The sequence below is a fragment of the Camellia sinensis genome, chromosome 9 (assembly GCF_055761805.1).
Source record: "Camellia sinensis isolate YWXY chromosome 9, ASM5576180v1, whole genome shotgun sequence".
In the NCBI taxonomy this organism is placed as follows: domain Eukaryota; kingdom Viridiplantae; phylum Streptophyta; class Magnoliopsida; order Ericales; family Theaceae; genus Camellia; species Camellia sinensis.
This window is the reverse complement of record NC_138969.1, coordinates 84388685-84396387: the sequence shown is the minus strand read 5'-3', so window position 1 is coordinate 84396387 and position 7703 is coordinate 84388685. Positions and strand designations below refer to the sequence as shown.

Below are 7703 nucleotides of genomic sequence, written 5' to 3'. Positions count from 1 at the left end.
AATAACATCCATTAAAATGCAAATTGCTATTGCATCTTTGTATAATCTAGAAATTCATCAAATGGATATGAAAACTGCTTTCTTAAATAGTGATTAGATGAAGAAATTTACATAGAACAACCAAAAGGATTTTTTATTCCAAGAAAAGAAAAGAAAGCGTGTAAATTGGTTAAATCATTATATGGTTTAAAACAAGCACCAAAGCAATGCCATGAAAAATTTGACAAGGCAATGATGTCAAATGGATTGAAAATTAATGATTGTGACAAATGTGTTTATATTAAAAACACAGACGAAGGTTATGTTATTGTATGTCTTTATATGGATGATATGCTCATCATAGGTAGTAATAATGACATGATTAAAACTATGCAGAAAATGTTGAATAAATATTTTGACATGACGGACATGGGCATTGCTAATGTAATTCTTGGTATGAAAATTACCAAAACATCAGAAGGTTATGCTTTGTCACAACCTCATTACATTGAGAAAATACTTGACAAATTCAGCAAAGAGGTGATCATCTTGTAAGAACACCTGTGGATGTTAATTTGTTTCATTCTAAGAATGTACAGGAAAGTATTTCTCAATTAGAGTATGCTCAAATTATTGGAAGCTTAATGTACTTGATGAACTGCACACACCCAGATATAGCTTATGCAGTAAGTAAATGAAGTAGATATACAAGTAATCCGGGAGTAGAACACTGGAAAGCAATTATAAGGGTTCTAAGATATCTCCGATTTACTCATAACATTAGGCTGAATTATGCTAGATATCTAGAAGTACTTGAAGGATACTACGATGCAAACTGGATATCGAATACTAGAGACTCAAAATCCACCAGTGGGTATGTCTTTACTCGTGGTAGTGAGGCTGTATCTTGGAAATCTTCCAAATAGACTTGCATAGCTAGGTCTACTATGGAATCATAATTAATAGCTTTAGATAAAGCTGGGGAAGAAACAGAATGGCTTCGCCACTTCCCTGAAAATATTCCAATATGGCCAAAACCGATGCCTGCTATATGCATACATTGTGATAGTCAATCAGCAATAGGTAGAGCACGAAGTCATATGTATAACGGTAAGCCACGATATATTCGTCGTCGACATAACACCGTGAGACAACTACTCTCTAATGGAATTATTTCCATTGAATATGTGAAGTCTAAAGACAACATAGCGGATCCACTAACCAAAGGGTTAACAAGAGAGTTAGTTGAGAATTCATCGAGGGGAATGAGACTTAAGCCTATTAAATAAGAGTTACCACAACGGCAACCCAACCTAGTTGACTGGAGATCCCAAGATCCAGGTTCAAAGGGACAACCAAGTTGTGTATTACTCGGAAGGATCATTGGGCAGTCCAACTCCTACCCATTTCTATGATAAAATAGTGATGTCTGCAGCGTTTTAGGTTAAGTAATACTTTTAATGATTCTTATATCTAGGTAAACCTAGTGAAGTATGGCAGGATACTCTTCCTAAGAATCACCTATGTGAGTGTGAACTGGGCCAATTCTATGAGATTTGTGAAGGGCTACAATTCTCTAAAGCACTCATGAAACACTAGGTTGTTCAAGGCCAAAATGACCACAATAGTGAGAACTAAACTGTGTCTGGTAATATACTGTGTGAGTCCTATTGACTTGGTTTACACAAACTGCTGAACAGTTCAAGACATCATGTTCACTGGTTAGATGGTAAATCCGATAATGTCTCACAAGGAAAGGTTCAAAGCCAAAAGCTACCTATCCTTTGCAAAATATTTTCAAATTCTGTACTCTCTGAAATTAGATCATGTTGTTGCATTTTCTCTCTGTCAAATTCCATTCATGTGGGGGATTGTTGGAAAATTGGTTTTTATAGGCTTATTTTGGGCCTTCTTTGAGCCCAAAATAGACAGGGCCCCAAACGTCTTTTGGGGTGAGTCCGAAGAGGTGACGTGTTCCTTGCCGCATGACAAGTCACACGGTAAACATGGTTCGTTAAAACCATTAATGAGTGAATGGGAACTTGACGTCGTTTTCGGGTTGGTGGAATAGATAATTAAAGAAGTAAATGTGGGTTTCCTTGACATGGGTTGTCCCATATTGAAACTTTAAGAGAGCTTTTGTGGGTATATAAGCTCTTGGTGTACTAACTTGGGTTGGGCTCCATAGGGCACCCTAAGTTTGTAGGAGGGAGGAATTATAGACAAAGTGAACCTTAGCCCAAACCACCACACATGCGCGCACACCGCTGCCGTCCGTCCAACCAGCCGAGCCGAGCCGTGCTAGGTAGAGGTGTGAGTTGTGGGTCGGGTCAGTTCTTATATTAATTTTTGGGACAAAATTTATTTGAATTTTTCATGAAATCAAATTCAAATTTTGTGCCAAAAATTGAATTAATTTTCTATTCATTTTTATCTCCTTCAATTTGAAATTTCCTAATAGATTCAACTGTTTTTACAGTTATTAAACTGCCAAAAACTGCTGCAGTTACACAAATTTGAATCTGTATAGTTCAAACAGATCAAACTATCCAGCAGATCTATTGAAATTCAAACAGTACCTGTTCATTCAAAAACCCACCTGTTAAGTTTGTTTTTCACACCTGTTCGGGTCTATATAAACCAGATCTGTTACAGCATTTTGTACATCCGAAATTCTTGATTTTCCTTCTAGTTTTGCTCTCTTGCATGATATCTTCTCCATACTAGTTTTTTTGGAAAATTAAAGAGAGTATAGAACACAGGTTCTAATTCACCGAACAAATTGTTTGGAGTGCTACTACAATTTGTGAAAATCATTGTATCCTGGGAGATAAACGCCACATGTCCGTAAGTACCATAGCGGGGCAAATCTGTCTTAAGGACAGAGTGTCTCACACTCGACTTGATCTTTTATTTATTAATTAGGTTCGATAAAATAAATTCGATACGTTATTTATTTTATTTGTTTGATTTTGTTTCAATTTATTTATTGTACACAGAAGATTGTTCCAACAGTATCCACACATAAGTTTTATTCTTTCCAAACGTGTTGAATAGTGCATTCATATCCTCTGAGAAATATTTTGAGTAATGCTTTGATACACACCACTACAACAAAACTGATTTTTTATAGCACCACATCAACGACATATAATAAATGCACGTCGTGGTTTCTCACTTTTACAACTTGCTTTTTTTTGCACGTCGTAAATAATTTTCCAACCACGACGTGTCTATTGCATAGGCCGTGAATGGTAGTAATGATGATTTTTTTATGACTTGCAATGTTTGCAGTAAATAATAAAACTTTCTATGACATGCATATGACATGTCGTTAATACATCAACTATACACGACACACATACGGCAGCCGTGAAAAGTATTGCACTTTTCACAACACACATAACGTCCGCTGTTAAAAGTGTTACACTTTTTATGACGCACACATCACCTGTCGTTAAAAGTATTGCCTTTATACGACACAAAATGCATGTCGTGAATTGTATGTTCAAAAAAAAAAATGCCAAAATGAAATTTTCTGGCACTAATTCACCAAAAAAAGAAATATGTATTAAAAAAATAACATATACATCAACTGAGAGGAGGGCAACCAAGTTTTTAATTTTTTTAATTGATAAACCAAAGAAAAAAGTAATTTTTAAAAGTGGAAAAAACTATTCGGTTATAATGGTGTACGGGGAGCAAATATTCCGGCGTGCCCGTATTCCTTTCTTCCGAGCTCCGTCGATATCCGATCACCTGCGAGCAAATAACGGTGAGCTACCCGGCGGTGTGTGGCCGGAAACACCCTCCGACGGTCAAATTAGCACACACCTTAGAGGGAATAGAGAGAAGGGAGAGAGTGTTTGAGTGTAAGAAATTCCTTACAGAGTGTTCGTCCGTCGCGTATGGGGGGCGCAGACATGCTTATATACCTTCTGAGCCCCAAATCCACTCCCTGTCATCTCCTGACACGTGGCTCTGCTATCCCATCTGTCAGCATAAACCATGCCATTCATCACCTGCTCTCAACTGCCTGTCAGCACAGCTGGAGCTCGGCAGCCGAGCTGCCCTACCTCGGTCGTACCATGCTTCATACCTTAAGCGCCTAACCGGATAAACAAACGGAGGACCGGGCTAAGCGGCATCCCGGCCGAGCCTAGCCCGGATACTTACTTTGATCGGCCTTCCTGCCGACCATACAGTCTCCTCGGCTGACCACGCCTTTCCGGGCACCGGCCACTCAACTTCCTCGGTTGTCCATGCCTTCCTGGCCGCCGGTCACTCGGTCAATCCGGCTTTGGCCATCTTCGGACCGGGCACCCTGGTCCGACCGAGCACTGCCTTACCGAGCAGTTTCTGTCCGGTCCGGGGTGACACTCAGCCCGTACTCTGCCCGGCCCAAATTCTGGCAGCCCACTTTGGGCAAAAAGTCGATCGTCTCGCACCTATGCACCGTTGGGCCCTCAACTTGCTCGGCCGTTACCTCGGCCCAACTCCAGATCACAATTCACCCTCTCAAATGGGTTAGTGTGAGAAGCTCTGCCATTTCTCTAGAAATTCCTAAATTTCTAGGGTTTCATTATCTCGTTGAAGACGATGGTACAGTCATAATTTACAGAAGGGATTTCTTTTAGCACTACGGAAGGGGTTTTTCTTGTATGACATAGATGGAGGCTAATGGTTCGGCGAGTCAAAGGAGGAGGGCGTAGAGACTGAAATGTTCGATGCAGGACTACGATTGGGGTCGATTCGGCCGCCAATTGCATGTTGTAAGGCTGTTCTCTCTGAATTCTGGGGTCGACGTCGACGAAGCCAAGCCTTATGCTGAGTTCTGGATGGGCACTCACGAGTTCGAACCCTCCTTCATCCTCCAAAGCTTCAATAATAGAGTGTTGATTGGTTCAGATTGTGTGGGTTTGAGTTTGAACTTGTGGATTGCCAAAGTCCCTGGTGTTCTTGGCGATAAGGTTATCCAAAAATGGGGCGTCACTCTTCCTTTCTTGTTCAAGGAATTTCTTTGATTATGAATTTCATGGTTTGTGTATTAAAGTGATTGAATAGATTTTTGATGATTTTGAATGTGTTAGGTACTTTCAGTTTCAAAGGCATTGTCGATATAGGCCCATCTTGATAAGGAATTTGCTAGGTTTCTGTACAAGACTCTGCCTAATGTCTTCAAGGATGATAATCATAAGCTTGAAATGGCTTTGGCACTAACAGAATTCAAGGCCCTCTGTGGGTTTATTAGTCTCAAGGTAACGCGCTTAACCATTATTTGTAACTTGTTTGATTGTGAATGACTATTGATTATTTAATTGAGGTTAAGTTGGAGTTTTGATCTGAATAAATTTTGATTTATGGTTTAGAGAATTCAAACTAGTTATTCCAAAATGTTTTGTGATTCCGTTTGCAAGAAATCTGAACAGCTTGTTTAGAAGTATTAGATGTAATTCTTTAGGAATCCCTGATGGATGAATGTAATCTCTTGGTGAGTGTTATACTACACATATTTGTTATTCTTTTTTTCACTTGGCATCATCTTGAAATGAATGGGATTTCACCTTTCTTCTTATTGGATACTTGATTCTAAGGTGTGTGCAGTTCACCCAGTCTGTGACTATGGGCGCCGTAAAAACCCTTTTTTGTTGTAGTGTCTATCTCTGCCTATCTTTCTCATCTTACTAACAAAATATTTTGCAAGCCCAAAGTAGTACCAGGCATGTGGTTTAGAAATCTACATCTCACAAGAAATAAATTTATAAAAAAAAAAATGAAGCTTAGTTGAAACTAAAAATAGGTAACTAAATTTATGATAATCATTGTTATTGTGTTGTCAAGTGTTGTCAACTTGCATTGAGCTTGTTATCCTTGTTGTATCCAATAAAAATTACGAAATGACTATTTCTATATGATTAGTTCATTTTCCTTTATGGTTTTAATCATATTCTGATATATATACATATATGTATATTATAAATTGTAAATGCTTATATTTTTAATTTATATTTTGGATAATTTACCTATAAATCTCATCTTGAAAAACGGTCATCCGATTAGTCCCAAGAGTTTTCTTATAGACCAATTAGTCTCATTTATTTTGGATAGGTAGATTTAATATATTATTTAAAAATTAGATTTATAGTTATATCCTTATTTCTATTATGTTTTCTTCTCTTCTTCCCGCGCCCCTTCTTTTATGCTAGAAAGATAATATACACAACCTATGAAAATCAAATTTGGGATAAATTTTTATATGAGAATCTTTTTTATTTATAATGACTTGAAATATGGGATTCTTTAAACATTCCAAAAGGATGTGGGATTCTTCAAATATTTCAAAAGGAGTACAAAAGCTCTTTAGTAAGCTTTGAGTAAATGTATAATTTTAATATGTAACTGCAGACACCACATTTTTTACCATTCTTAAGACTTGGGCGTCTCATGGTGAACACTCAATGATGAATTGTTACGCTATACAATCGTTCAATTTCCTCAGTAAAAGGCTTCTGTTTTCAAGCTTCAGAGCCCAAACCTTGCACCCTCTTTGAACCAAAACCTAATTTTTTCTAGTCCAACCGCTCAGAGGCCTGCTGGCCAAAAGGTGGCCAATAGGCCAATTTTATTGGCCGGCCGTCCCTCTCCATGGCCGGCCAGCAAATATTTGCTACCAGCTATCCCCCCCCCCCAATGTGCATGCTTGGCACCAGCTAGGAGAATACAAATATTTCTGACAGAGGAACATATTTTTCTATAAATAGGTGACCATCCCTCATGGTTTTAGATTAGAAAAATTTGCCAAAGGCCAAAAACTTGTCAAACACTCTCCCTCTTTATCTTGCAATATACATACATTATACATACACTTCCTAAACCAAAATTTTGAGGCTTCTTGCTGAGATTATTGAGCCAAAATTTTAGCTCTTAAAGGTGATCAACTTGTAGTTTGTGAACCAAAGAATATCATTTCCTCAAAAAGTATAACTTTTGCCATTTTCTCTCTTATTTGTACTATTTTTTTCTTGCTATTTTTCACACTGTTTTGGGCTGGTTTTGTGGGCTAAAACTTGTGATTTAACAGCTACCAAAGGTGGAGGGATTAACTACCCTTTCTTGAACCTTATTCTATAGCTTTTATCCTTGTGTTTCCCACTTGTTTCTTTATTTTTAGCTACTGATTTTTAGAGTTTTCAAAGGCTAGAAGATGTGATTTTAAGGTCCTAAAAGTGGAGGGGTTAGCCACCCTTTCTTAAGCTTGCTTACTAGCTTTGTTCCCTTCAATTTTTGTTTACTTTTTCTAGCTTTTTCAAAATAATTTTAGCACTTTTTTTCTTGCTTTGGGGCTGTTTTAATGTGTTTATTTAGTTTATGCTTTGAATACCATGCTTGTGGTGTTGTAAAGTCCTCATGGATTTAGAGGTTTAGGCTTTAGACACCAACCCATTTGAGTTGATAGCTTTTTTTACTTAATTTCCATGTAAATACTCATACTTGTGATCATCACCTTTGCCTAATCATCTCTTCAACCTCCTTCCTTTCTTTTCTTTATTTGATTAAGAGTTGTCTAAAACACTAGTTTGTTGCTCAAGGTATGAGAAAGAGACTTTCCATGCTTAATGGTTTAATCTCTCGGAGGTTCATTACCAAGGCATTACATCTCTTTCATGTTAAGCACAACTTTTTGTTTGACGCTTCTCTTTATCGCTCTTTTGCACTTAGTGGAC

General features: G+C 37.8%; 1 pseudogene; it reads left to right on the top strand.

Moving 5' to 3' along the window:
• Positions 1–4706: 4706 nt before the first annotated feature.
• Positions 4707–5417, top strand: LOC145799591 (mannose-6-phosphate isomerase 1 pseudogene; annotated as a pseudogene).
• The last annotated feature ends 2286 nt before the right edge of the window (positions 5418–7703 follow it).